A 15,069-nucleotide genomic window follows, 5' to 3' on the forward strand; every position below is an offset into this window, starting at 1 on the left:
AAAGGGCTTGGAACTAAGACATATGCCGTTTAACGACAGATGCACTAATACGGCTTCACCAGTGCTGTAGGGTAAGAAAGCCGAGCCAATTCACAAGAAATTAAACGTACTTATGGCATTTAGCTAAAGAATTGCTTACCTTTTCCTTTAACTGTCCAAGGTTGTATCATCTCCAGAAACAGAGCCACAACAAATGCAGGAAGGTATTGCTTTCTCTGCGTGTTCTGGAAAATGTGGATGGGCAGTGGAAGGAGCAAATCAGCAAGTGAGCATTCATGCTTCAACCAGCCAGCTTGCAGATGAAGCTTTGCAGCTAAGTCCCCAAGACCTTCTCACGGCTGCTGATCTCATCCACGAAACTGAAAGAGCATCTCAGCAGGACACTGCCAGCTTCCCTTTCAGAGCCCTCTCACTGACAACCATTCTCTGGCAAGTGAAATGTCAAGAACCAGGCAGGGGCGGTGTTTGGAAAAGGAGGGAGGTGGAGGGATAAGAGATTCTCACCATCCATCAACCTCAAAACCTATTCAGCAAACTGCTTGAATGGAGCTGGCATTTCATTCTCCATGGTAACTGGAGATGGAAGGAAGATGGGAAGAACGCAAAAAGAGGCACGTTGAGCTGGTCTGGGGGAAAGAGGCATTAAGAAAAGGATGGGAGCATTCCAAAACCCCAGCCCATGCCTTCAGCTTACAAGGAAGGAAAAAATAAAAGGTCCCTTTCAGCTTCCACCACTTTCTTCCGGGTGGCAGAATTTCCTGGGATTCAGGCAAAAGCACTTTCCCCTCGGGGTGCAGAAAACAAAGTAATTTCCTGCTCTAAGTACTGCTAATGGAAAGCAAGCTGTCCCATTTGCCATTGAAGGAGCAACTGCTATCAACTGCTTCATGCTCTCTTGAGGATCGGCATACAGAAATGTATCTATTTCATAAGCCATACCTTCATCCAAGAGTCTGAGCAGTATACACATAAAATTTGACACCTGCAATACTATAGTAGCGTATGATCTGGGATAGCTCAGTTGGTAGAGCATAAAACCCATGGGCGTCTTAGTCAGGGTCGTGAGTTTGAGCCTCACATTGCACAACCGATTCCTGCATTGCGGGGGGCTGGACTAGATGATCCTCGTGGTCCGTTCCAACTCTATAATTCTATGATTCTAAGATAAAACCTTAAATGAAAACAGAATAAAGCTGAGAGGAATAAAAGTACTCAGCTTTCAGTAACAGCAGGGTAATATCTTTGCTAGGTTCAACTAAATTTTGTCCATTTTCAGCAAAGTTACTCATTCTGCCATGACAGCCAACAGGCATAAACCAAATTCATCTTACAATGAAGGAGCTACAGGTGTCCCTCTGCCTGAAAATCAGGTTGCACATTCATTTCTTCTTGAACTTGGCTCAGCGTTATCTGATGCAATGAGCAAAGTGCTCTCAAAAACCAGAAAACTAAACTGAAGGAAAAGCAGACACTAAATACTGAAAAGCCAGACTTCACCTGACCCACATTAAAAAGAACCACATGCAATTTAGCTTATAATAACATTTTGACCCTTGGCCATCCTCCTCTTGTACATTGAAAGTTGAACAGTCACTATACAAATACTTATTTCACCCAGATTGTGCCCAAATTAACATCCTAACCCTACAAAGCTACTAAGTTTCTTAAGTGTAAGATTAATGCACAATAACCATACAGAGGAATTAAAAACACAACGAATTCAGGCTGCAGCAGCCGATAGCATACTCTATTCAGAACTTCTGTCAGAGTCCTTTCCCTCTCAGAATCTCAAAAGCTTCCTTTCTGTAGCCTTTATATTGGGACTCCAATTCAGTTTTACTCATTCTAGAGGTATTGCACCATGGCTGTGTATAGCCTTGTCCACACACTGAGATTTTTTGTAAAACAGAGTTCAATAAAGCAATGCAAATGATTCTATTTCAAAATTTCCTAATGGTTTTTAATAATAATAATAATATAATAATATTTATTATTATTATGGTAATGGTTATCAGACCCTAAACATTTACCAAACACAGAGAATCATATTAATAACTGGTTATGGTACAACACAGGGGACGCAGGTGGCGCTGTGGGTTAAAGCCTCAGCGCCTAGGGCTTGCCGATCGAAAGGTCGGCGGTTCGAATCCCCGCGGCGGGGTGCGCTCCCGCTGCTCGGTCCCAGCGCCTGCCAACCTAGCAGTTCGAAAGCACCTCCGGGTGCAAGTAGATAAATAGGGACCGCTTAACAGCGGGAAGGTAAACGGCGTTTCCGTATGCGGCTCTGGCTCGCCAGAGCAGCGATGTCACGCTGGCCACGTGACCCGGAAGTGTCTCCGGACAGCGCTGGCCCCTGGCCTCTTAAGTGAGATGGGCGCACAACCCCAGAGTCTGTCAAGACTGGCCCGTACGGGCAGGGGTACCTTTACCTTTATGGTACAACACAGAATATGGATTTTGAAATTAAAGCAGCTACTCACTGAGTAATTCTAGTCCATATTTGCAAGTCAAAGCAATTTAAAACTCAAAAACACTGCAGTGGCATTACTACACAAACTGTTTTCGTATTCTACAGGTTTGAACGGAACATTACATTTCTTCTCTTCTCCATCCCTGACCTTCCTACGTTGACCAAGGAGGTCTGAAGGAGAGTAAGAACATTTGGCTGCTTACATCCTCCCTTCAAACCTTCCCATTTAACATGTGGTGGTCAGGGGCCAGGGCCAAATACAGTGGTACCTCAGGTTACATACGCTTCAGGTTACAGACTCCGCACACCCAGAAATCGTACCTTGGGTTAAGAACTTTGCTTCAGGATGAGAACAGAAATCGCGCAGCAGCAGTGGGAGTCCCCATTAGCTAAAGTGGTGCTTCAGGTTAAGAACAGTTTCAGGTTAAGAACAGACCTCTGGAACGAATTAAGTACTTAACCCGAGATACCACTGTATACAAGTTAAGCATGCCTGAATAGGCCTTGTGTTGCCCTCAACCAGAGCCAGGGCTTTTTCAGCTGTGGCTCCGATCTGGTGGAACGCTCTGTCACAAGAGACTAGGGTCCTGCGAGACTTGACATCTTTCCTCAGGGCCTGCAAGACAGAGCTGTTCCACCAGGCCTTTGGCCAAGGCACAGCCTGACCCCCTCCTTTGGTAATTCTTCACAGAACTCTAGCCCAATGGTTGCCATCAATTTGATTTGAACTGATTTTAGAATGAATTGATTTTAGAATGTTGTATTATTTTACTGTTGTTAGCCGCTCTGAGCCCGGCTTCGGCTGGGGAGGGCGGGATATAAATAATTTATTATTATTATTATCTTGGGACCAGTAATGCAGATATGAAATGCTGGTCAACCTAAAACATGTTAACAGCTAAAATTAAACCTCATAAAATTGATATTTTGGGAGCCTGGGAAGGGGAAGGGAAGATAAAGAAAAAGCTGGATGCCTAAACAGTATGCTAATAAAAGCACTGGCTCACGCTGATCTAGAGAAACACCTTGAGCACAAAAAATTAATCAGACTTTTCTTCAAATAGTTTATATCTAATCAATTCACTGAATGCACACTGTGATGGAATTTTATTCTATCATTTCGAACACCACCTTGTTTTTTTAAAGAGGGATTTAATATATAATGAAACTGCAGGGAATGAGATTTATAATTCCATCCCACCCTCACTATTCAGCCTCCACTCTCAGGACTCAGATGAAATGGAAGAATGCGCAACGGCCATGTCACTTGAACACTGCCCCCAAGGCAAGCAGTCTGTTACCATAATCATCCATTTAAGCTTCCACTGGATACTGCCTCTTCTGCACATTCCATCTGATGAGAGTAGATCACATGGGTCTTTTGTTATATGCACCACTAACTTGTTACAAAAATCTTTTCAGTGAAGGGAATATGTTCTTTTAAAAGGGGCACTTAAAAAGCAACATGGAAGTTGCGGGCAAAATATCCAAGTCTTCATGGCGATCTTATATGCAAGCCCAAGGAGGGAGACTAATTTTCTGCCGGTTGCTACAAATCAACCCTCTCTTTGTTTTGGAAAGGCGACACGGAAACATCCCATAGTTTCACATTGTTCACAACGAAGGAGAGGAAGAAGTCTGAATAGCAAAAGGCTCCCATGTCTTGTTCAACATAGCACTCAGGCACTCCTGTGTATAGGAATGCCAGACCACATAACCTTTACGAGTAATTAACAGAGAACCTTTAACTCACACTACATAAGCAGAGACTGTTAACATCGTAAGATATAAAAATCCCTGTAATACCAACCTCAGATGGCTGTGTTAAATGACCCCAACAAATTTCCTACATCCTTATATGTAGGAATCCCCCCAGGTGTAAAGAAGTGTTGAAGTTTTGAAATTAAAAGAGTAAAATAAAAATCAAAGGAAAATACACATAGAGAGAGAATTTTAAAACTGCTTGGCAAGAATTTGTGAATGCTGATGATAGTTAAGCCAGCAGAGAAAAATAAAGGTTCTACAGGATATTCATATTTACTATGTGTCACTATGTTCAATGGTATTTATGTCCCAGTAAGCGTGTGCAGAACTACATACAGCTTAACAAATCAATTCTACCCATGTTTACTCTGAAGTATATCCCAATGAACTCGACAAGACTTATTCTCAAGTAAGCATGTGCTGGATTGTGGGCCACAATAATACAGAGATCAAGGCATGGTTTTATCATTCTAGAATATCTCACAAAGGAAACCACAACATGAAACGAATAAATCTGTCCACATGATTATGTGCAGGGTAGAAGAAGTAACCGTTTTCTCCTTCCTTTGTCAAATGGTTTGAGAGGTGCTGTATTAGATGTGCTGCCCAGTTTTAGTTTCCAAGATTAATAAGATTAATAAGACAAATACTGGTGAGAGGTGTGGGTAGATACCATAAGATATTGAGTTACAAGCCATATCTGCTCTGCTTTCAGGCTGATGTGGCACACAAGCAAAAAAAAAATGAAAAAAAAAATCAAACTAGAAATTAGGATAGTGGGAATCAATATATATAAAAGCTGACAGAACTTTTAGCCATCTGATTTCAGAATTCAGGCCTTTTGCATATTACAATACAACAGATCTGGGTTTGCTATAGAGTATAAGCATACCAGAAATGTGTGGTATATTTATGATAAACGTATGGTACCTGTATGATACATGTTTGTCGCAGTTCACTCTCTTGGGGGTATACCGTATTTTTCGCCCTATAGGACGCACTTTTCCCCCTCCGAAAATGAAGGGGAAATCTGGGTGCCTCCTATGGGGCGAATGCAGGCTTTCACTGAAGCTTGGAGAGCGAGAGGGGTCAGTGCGCATCAACCCCTCTCACTCTCCAGGCTTCAGGAAGACATCCGCAGCCTAGGCAGCCCTGTGGGAGTTCCCGCAGGGCTGTCCTAGGCTGCGGATAGTAGCCTGCTTCCCGGAGCGCCGGGCGCGCTGAAAGCAGAGCACCCGGCGCTTCGGGAACACATCCGCAGCCTAGGCAGCCCTGAGAGAGGTCCCCGCAGGGCTCCCCACACTGCGGATAGCAGCCTGCCGCCCGGCGCACAGAGCATCCTGAAGCAGAGCACCCCTTGCGCCGGGCATACATCTGCAGCGTGAGTTCCCCGCAGGGCTCCCCACGCTGCGGATAGCAGCCTGCCACCTGGCGCGCGGGGCACCCTGAAGCAGAGCGCTCCTCGTGCCGGACAGACATCCGCAGCATGGGGAACCCTGCAGGAGTTCACCGCAGGGCTCCCCACGCTGCGGATAGCAGCCTGCAACCCGGCGCGGGGCACCCTGAAGCAGAGCGCCCATCGCGCCAGGCAGACATCGGCCAGCCCCACAAGCTCGGGGGACAGCAGGGAGGCGCAGCGCCACCATCCCGCTGTTCCTCGACTTGGTTCGGTTTCCCTGACCTGCTTTTGGGGGGGAAATAAAGGAAAAAAAATTTCCCTTTATTTCCCCCCAAAAAAACTAGGTGCGTCCTATGGGACGGAGCGTCCTATGGGACGAAAAATACGGTACCTAAGAAATGTAATGTGTGATAAGTCCCTCAGTTTGAGGTGTTTGTGAGTCTAGCAACAAAATCCATGATAAATTCTAAACACATTTTTCTTCTAGCTGCAATATCCATGCCCTGTAGCCACCCTATGATAACTTGTTCAGATGTCTTTGTCCCTCATACAGCAAATATCCAAACTGCCAACATATTCCTAACTTCCTTCCCTTCAACAGTCAATGTCCTTAGCAAAATCTATAAGTCAAAACTGTATGCTAATTCAATACTAAATTTGTCCAGCTTGCACAATTTTCCAGTTGCATAACTCCTAATTTAGAAGGCGCTTGCTATATGTTGCACACAGTTATGCATAACAAAAGCTATGTCTTCCAATGAAAACTGCAACTGGAGAAAGCAATTTGGAGCAGAGAAATGGAATGGAGGAAACACTGGTTTGTCTTTGTGTTCCACCTGTATTTGATCAAAAAGCGGGGGGTGGGGGGTGGAATCTGAAAGGAATAAGAATGCAAAAGAATAAGTATGCCAAAAAGGGAGCAATGCATACGAATGAGGAATCAATACCACAAAAAGATGGTACTACTTTCAGTTGCTGATGGGTTACCCTACTGTGCTAGAAACACATGTACAGAAATGATAGTTCAAAATAACTTTGCACCTTCCAAACCAACTATTGTTCCTAGACTCCAGAGAGTCTTAAAGGGAGCTAACTACTGTATGTTTGCTCCAGTTGGCAGATTTATTCTACATTTAAAATCTTTGACATTTGAAACACCAAAGGAGTTGAGTGCCGAAGAACCAAGGGTTTTAGTAAATGCTCTAACTTGGCATCTGTATAAGGGAAGCATACATTAGCGTGTTGATATAACGAATTTTGCTGCATGGTAAGGGATCAAAACACCAATATGGGATGAATAAGCTTTTTTCAAAATGGTTGCAAATTGGGATGGATTGGGGAATGACTGGATAATTCATATTGGCTTTGTTCACACAGCATGGCAAGCCAGACTGTTATCTCCCACAACCTCTTGTGAGCAGAGCTGTTTCCCCTGCTTTTTTGCCCACTGTTTTCCACAGCACTTTGAAAGGGGCTTTGCAGGCACCAGCAAGAGTGGAGGTGTCTACAAACACCCTTTCAGGCCCAGCCCCAATCTTACCTGCCCCACACTTAACATTATATGATTTTGGTGTAGGGCAGGTAGGTGTGGCTTGACTTTGCATGAGAAAAGGAGAGGCTAATGGGCCTAATTAGGCATGTAACCAAGACGTCCCCCACTGCTGCTTTAAGTCATGGTTCAAAGGTGAACTCTACAGAGTACTGGAGCACACTGCTAAAATTTCAGCAGGTTCACTTCTCTGCCATGCTGTCAGAAGCTAAGCCATAGTTTGGCTTAGCATTACATCCAAACCTGGGCTTGCAGTATGCTTCCTACAAACAAACCTAAGAACAAACCATTATTTTTCAATGTTAATGGAAAAAATTCAACCACTGCCATTTTATGTCATCTAAACAGATTTACATGGACAGTGTTGGCCATGTGGCTTTAGCTTAGATTTAGAAGTTAAAAGCAGGATACATAGAACAACCCTAACATACCAGCTTCATACATAAAACAAGTAACCTCTGCAAAACAATTTTGGGGTATGATTGTCACAAGACTGATAAAGCATATCACATCTATTTGGAGCCTCACGGGTAGGTTTTGATTTCCCACGATAAAACGCTGCAAGATATTTGTTCTTCAGTTACTGTTTTACATGTCCCATGATATGATAACTAGAAAAGATAGCCATATCAAACTGACCTGTGTTTTATTCTTGCTACAAAAGGAGGAAATGGTGGTTTCTATTATTTTCTGCTGCCGAATCCCTCCACCCTTCCAGCTAGGCTTCATCCAGGCATGGTATTTACTGCATAAGTTTTACTGATTATAATGGCAGCATTTCTATCATTATTTCCAATGTTCCTTTCACACTGCAGTACCTATGTCACACTGAGGAGGTTAGAAATCACTGTCTCCACTCAATAGTTGTTGAGCAGAGGGGTCAATCCTAAAGGAAAGCTGCTTTTGAAGCATCATTCCAATCCCCTAGATTGATCCTACGGCTGAGCTATTGTATACTAAGTTCTGAACTATTACTTGAGCTCCTACATTCTGTGAGGCTTCAAGGCTATGATGCAGCACAGCTTTAGAGGCAGAAACAGAACTTTAGAGCATGAGACTCTTAACCTCAGGGATATGATTTTGAGCCCCATGTTGTGTGAAAGATTCCTGCACTGCAGAGGGTTGGACTAGACCCCCCCCCCTTAATTAGGGTTTTCTCTTATCAGACATCATACACAAACTATGGTTTGCAAACTTACTCAAAACTATTCACTTTCAATTTTGGGTTTCTCAACTCGTGCTTTGTCAATTCAGACATCATACTCAGCCGTGTGGTAAGCTTCCTTAACCATGGTATGGCATGATGCCTGAACTGAGCTAATGAGATTTGATATTTATGATCAAAATGTGTTGCGCTAAGAGACACGAATATAATTTTTAAAGGTTTTCCTCCATGTCTGCTTGTGTTCTGTTATGCCCCATATTCCCCTTCAGTTTTCATCCCAGTTCTTACAGTTCAAACAGGCTTTTATGGAAATCATTGCTCAAAAGCCAATTGCATACGGCACCCTCGGTTTGCAATCTCACAACTAGAGCTCTTCAATTTGCAAAAGCACATTACTGTCACACCATCACATTGGAATGGTCAATTGCCCCAACTGTTAATGCTTTGTTTCCAAGTGTTTAGTAGTATGTGTTAAACACATGGCGTATGCCACTCTAGCAGCAACCATATTAACACTGAAATGTTGCAGTTTTTATACATTTTCAGGATAAGGCAACTTCACTCCCTGAAGCGGAAGCGCACCTCCATGATACCAGCTGAAAAGCCGATACCTTTCAGACCTCTCTTTTCCATGCTTCTGGAAAATGACTACAAATATTGCAGTGCTTTGGCAAATCACACTTAACATTCTATGAGCTGATAGTTCATATTCCAGTGGGCAAAATCTAATCTTCACTCTGAGGTAACTGATATTGGCAGGTCTAACATTCCCCAACTCAATGAAATGTAAATATATTTCAAACATACGGACTTTGAGCACTCACCTTCCAACAACCCCTTTGGTTAGCAGCCAGAACAAAACTCGTAAGCCGATTTGTAAGAAGAACAAAGTCACTCCTTTCAGCTAAAAGAGGGAAGAAAGGACAACTTGGATTAGGTAGTTACAGAGCAGTTAAATTAGAGCCTAGATAGGTGTTTCCTTTCACAGAGATTCAAGGTTGACATTACAGAACTTACAGTGCAGTCCAAACCCAAGTAAGACCAGTAAAACAGAGTGGATTTTGGTTTTAATGGCCGAGGCAGGGCCACACAAGCCTAAGTCCCTCAACCCAGCTGGTGTACGGCTCAGTGGACAGAACGTATGGTAACACAAATCTCCCCCAAGGGGTGTTCCAGGAGTGAGGTAGGCACAGGACCAGGCAAGGAGAGACTTACACCAGTTCCCAACCCTTTTCATTCTGGTCACATGACCTAAGCAGCCCGGTGGAACTTAGATGGCAAAAAGTGTTGCAAGTCAATTTTCTCCTGAATTAAATTTGGAATAGGGAAGCAATGCTGGCTTTCTATAATTAGGAGTGCTCTGTCAGAGCCCTATCTTGACAAAACAGTGGAGTGAGGTGTCCTGCAGCCTGCCAGTCCATTTCTGAAGTAAATGGTGTATGGTTTGGGGCACAGGCCCCTGAAGGAGACCTTCTCCTATAATGGCCCGTGCACTGAGATAATTGTCAGAGCACTTCTCCAGATGCTACCATCTTCTAAGAATGAATGGGGAGAGACTGAGAAAAGGGCCTTTGGGGCTATGGCCTTCCATCTCTGGATCACTTTCCCTAGTGAGGCTCATCTGGTGCCAGCTCTCACGTTTTCAGCAGCAGATATAGACCTTTGTGTTTCCCCCCAGAGCTTTTAAAAATTGATTTTACCACGCTCCCGCGATGATGGTCTGAAAAAGTATTAGTTCTTTTTAAAGCCCGCTGTGTTTCAAGAAGCCCCTTCTCAGGGACACTATGTTCTATATTCTAAACAGTAGTCTATATCAACATCATACACAATACAATATTTTGGAGGATGAACAAACTGAATCCAGGGGGCATGTACAGAAATTAACAGCAAGGACCTCTTCTCTCCACATGAATCAACCCAGATCCTGCAATCATATACTGTACTGAGAAGCCATTACAGTATGTGTTTTAAGCCTCTATTAAAAGGATAAAGAGCGAAGCGGACAAGTGTGGTGTAGTGGTTAAGAATGGTAGACTCGCAATCTGGTGAACCGGGTTCACTTCCCTGCTCCTCCACATGCAGCTGCTGGGTGACCTTGGGCCAGTCACACTTCTCTGAAGTCTCTCAGCCCCACTCACCTCACAGAGTGTTTGTTGTGGGGGAGGAAGGGAAAGGAGATTGTTAGCCTCTTTGAGACTCCTTAGGGTAGTGATAAAGCGGGATATCAAATCCAAACTCTTCTTCTTCTTCTTAATTTCCCTTGCTCGATTTTATAAAGCAGAGGTGACCCTAAAAAGCTCTGACTGATCTTAGAGGAGCTATAGAGGGCTAGGATTACATTTAGAGCACATACTCCTCATACACTCTTCTCTATAAAATTTCTAAAAGTCAGGGCCATTCAAGACAACTGACCACCCTCAAGCCATACCAGGATGGTAGGATCAAAGGGAACACTGCCTTTTAAATCAATGGAAGTGTAAACTTTATATTTTACAACTATACTTATTTACTGTAGACAGTTGCTTTAGACCACTTAAGATATTAAGAGCTGTGAATGAAGACAGAACACATGGACGCTCAGAGAATTCAGTAACACAAATTACCTTAAACAAGTATATTACAGGTTTACAAAACCAAACCTGAAACAGTAGTTTAAATATTAAGTGTACAAGGATAAAGCCTTTATCTTCTAACATCTTCACAAATGAAAGATTTGGCATGCTACCTCAGAAATTCTTCAGTTTTTGAGTTCCTATTCCACTGAAATGTTTCTCAAAAATCCCATACATAATTATGATTTATATAGCACAAAATGCATGCCAAACACTTTACAAAAGATCAACAGATCTTTGCCAGAAGCCACTTAAAATAATTTTTATTTAATAATCCATGTAAAAAGATTTTACAACTTCTTGGAAAACTGCTGAAGGGAACTGGAAAGACTCACCAATGAGTCAATCCCTTATGGAAATTATGCTTCTTGTTCCAGTGCACTAACTCATGTATGTCTACTCAGAAGTCAATCTCAATGACTTCAACAAGACTTACAAGTGAGTATGTATAGGATTACTGCCTGAGAGATCTGAAGGATGGGGAAATATACCGGTGGAAGCCTGATTTAAAACAAGAAAGCCTACCCAATAGTGATCAAGAACGACGTTTAACTCTCAAGCATTCTTCTGAAACAAAGAAGCTTAGAGTAAAGTTTCAAAACGAGCAAATGATTCCTTATAAGAAACAAAAGCAATTTCAAGAAGGGCTGATGAGTTTATCTGAAGGAGTTAAATGTGGCACACAAATGTATCACCATTATATAAAAATGCAAAGAAAGAATATGATCAAATGCTTACAACTTACAGGGGAGGAAATGCCTGCCCCTGGAAAAATGAATAAGGCAAAAAGCATAGGCTTTTACAAACTGTGGAACACTTAATGCCCAGAAATGATCTTCATGGATGCTGAAACTTACATCCTGATGAATTAGATATATGCTTTGAGGTGATTCATGTCATTAGCTACATTGATGGAACAGATATTTCTAAGATGTGGGGAAGTTTCATACAATGAAAGCACTGTGTATCATATCCTTGTGGGTAATAGCTTTTGACATGAGGGAGGTTTTCTTTGGGGGGGGACACACAGATGTGTATTAAACCATTTCATCCTAGCATATGGGTTATTATTCCTTTTATAAAACATGGTTTCACATTGCTGCATTATGCTTTACTATATTATCTATTTATTAAGTTTCCCCTGGGCCATAAAAAGAATCATTATTATGTATTTTCTTGTGAACACACACAAGATCGTGTCTCTTACTTCTTACACACATAAGCATTTTCAGAAGTGTTTGCTCGAATTATTAAATCTTGCTGGAAGATAATGGAATCAAGCTACAGCAAATTTCCTAAATGTTATTATCACATGTGTTGTAATTAAACAGTCTGATTCACAATGCCTAAAAATAAAGTAAAAATGGTGCTTGCAATGCACATTTTATCCTTTGTAAACAGCTTAGAGGTTTCGTTTACAACTAAGCGGTATGTAACTATTGTTAAGCAAACAGTTTCTGCAATCCACTTTTTTAGGGGGGCACAATAGTAGTACATGCTTTGTAGCCAATAAAAATTCCTTTCCAATTAAGAGTTTACAGAATAAAATTGGTCAAATAAATAATGAGTTAATGAAATGTCTTCTTTGGTGATGGTGACCATCATGTTATTACTAGTAAGAGCCACACAAAAGAATGACACAATGAATATTATACAATTATATAAGTTTGTGAATTGAATTAAACTATCTGTGTACACTGATAACTAATTTTGCTATTAAATGGCTCATTTACCCTGAGTGGTGCAAAACTTTCGAGGATAAGACTCTACTTTGTCAGATGTGTGAAGTGGTTTCCTGAATAGGTATATATACATCCTGACAACAAAGGAAAGAAGAAATTATTTCCCTCCCATCCCCTTGCCAAAGGTCAGAAAGTCAAGCAATTTAAGAGAGTCAGCGGCAGTCACATCACAGTACTTAGCACACCAGAAGTGAACACAAAACCCAATCAATGACCATTGCCAAATAGCAGCCACTGGAGCTGAATTATTTCCAGAGTAGTAGTGATAAGTTTGTTGTTGCAAAAATATTTAAGTCTTAGGGGACATTTAAGCCTGTTATGGCATAAGCTTTCATGTCCCACTGTCCAACTCTTGGATACACTTATTTGATTATGTTTATAAACCTCATCATATAAATCCCAGATCTCTACAATGAACTAGTTAAACCTAAAACCATCATTCAAATCAGCATTCGAAACTCCTATTGTTCTAGGCACATTTTGCGACAGGGAATTTCATTGGTGCAGGCAGTTTCTGAGCTCTGGGCGCAGTAGTACACCTAAGATTTCAGATTAAAACTGCACAGTGGAAGGAAAGGAGGACCTTTTTCTGACTCCCCACTTCCAGCTACTCTCTGAAGCCTAGATAAGAGACCCTTTTACAGGGTGGGCAGGGGAAGGACTAGACCATGTGAAAAATGAACATAATATTTTATTTCAGTAGATAGAAAGGGGTTTTTTTAGGTCCTGAGACATTGGCATATTTATATGTCAATGTTAACACCCTGAAGCAAATTGACAACCAGAACAGATTCTTTGCAACCCGTGTTACAGAGTCCTACCTAGTTGTGCGACTCAATGATCTGACAGTCACACTCATGCATGAAGTGTTATCCTAAATTGGCAGGTATATAGAAGGAGAGGAAGAAAATGTAAGCAGTGAGGTCAGAGGGAAGTAAAGCGCAAAAAGTACAGACTGTGATACTTACATTAAATCTTAAACGTCTGCAAAATAATTACAGCCAGTGCCAAGAATCAGATGCCAGGAATCATGAGCTAAGAGTCAGACACAGTGGAGACTCTTGTTGGCTAGGCCAAGTTCCAGCCTTACATATGGAAGCCTTCATGGTTCTCCCAGGTAGGAGGAGACAACGGCTGGCCTGGTTGGGCACAGTTGCTTAACAGCCTAGAAACAACCATGGAATATCTGGACCAGGGCCTGCAATGCATGTGCCTTTATGAATTATTACATGATCCACATTCACACATCAGTAGTCTTCAAAAATAGAAACTACAGCATGAGAATGTCAATCCAAGTCAATTTTGTACATGCCTGGTCCAGAAACAGATACAGACTTTAAAAATGTTGTCGTACAAAGAATTTTAAGAAAACAAAGTCTAGCCCAGGAGTATAGGAAAGGCTGATAGCACCAGCCTATGCAAACCACTAGTATGACTTAGTCCAAGGCAGTTTTTTACTGTTTTCCGAGCATGGTTTTTTTTTGTCTTCACTTTGGTGGAACCGCACCTGTGAAGATTATGTACAAGAACAATAAAAAGTGTCCTAAACAAAATGCAGCACACACTGGGAGGAGCCAAAAGAAACTAGCTTTTCCTTCAGTTATTACAGAGAAAACCTATAACACTGGACAATTGATTGACTTTAAGGAGATAATAGGAGATCTGACTACACTTACTGCTGTCATCTCATGTCAAATGCCAGAAGCAATTAGCTATTTTAAGCCACTTAGCCTGTGAAAAACACAAACCATGGTTAAAATGTTTTTTTCAAAAACAGCACAACAAAACACTCCAGCGGTAAAGATGGCCAGGAAAAGCCCGGTACATTAAGCTAGCTGCATGTAGTTTGATGCTACACTCTGAATGTTAAGGCTTCTATTACACAAAATTCCTAAAATGGGTAATCCAAAGAAATATTTTCAATGTCTTAAGTTACTTGTCTGAGCCATGCTGAAAATGAGTAATTAGTCACTCCACAGTCCACAGTCAAGATACACATGATCTGGGGCACAAGACATCTATGGAACTCTTCCTCATCTTTCATATTTTCACCTCTATAAGACCTTAAAAGGCCTTTAAAATAAAATAATACTAATAAAGACCTTTGATGAATTCTCATAGTAGCCATGCCTCTTAGATATTGTAGGTGATAACAGTGCCTATTAATACAGCATCACTGAGTTGTACATAAACAAGAACGTTCAAGGTCTATGTCAGCATTACACACACACACACACACGGTAACATACACATTAGCAACAAACCAACAGATGTCTTACACATAAGCAACATTAGATTCGGGGGGGGGGGGGAGACTTTTCAACTCCAGGTGGACAAACACAGGAAGTATCAGAAGGATACACAGGGA

General features: G+C 41.8%; 1 protein-coding gene across 1 annotated transcript in view; it reads right to left on the minus strand.

Annotated features, from left to right (window-relative positions):
- NDST2 (N-deacetylase and N-sulfotransferase 2) overlaps positions 1-15,069 on the minus strand; it is a 106,959-nt gene that overhangs the window by 75,804 nt on the left and 16,086 nt on the right. Inside the window, exon 2 of the mRNA XM_079975133.1 lies at positions 9,172-9,251. The gene's annotated coding sequence lies outside the window, so the exon portion shown is untranslated. The remainder of the gene's footprint in view (positions 1-9,171; positions 9,252-15,069) is intronic.

Source organism: Podarcis cretensis (assembly GCF_951804945.1).
Source record: "Podarcis cretensis genome assembly, chromosome: 5".
In the NCBI taxonomy this organism is placed as follows: domain Eukaryota; kingdom Metazoa; phylum Chordata; class Lepidosauria; order Squamata; family Lacertidae; genus Podarcis; species Podarcis cretensis.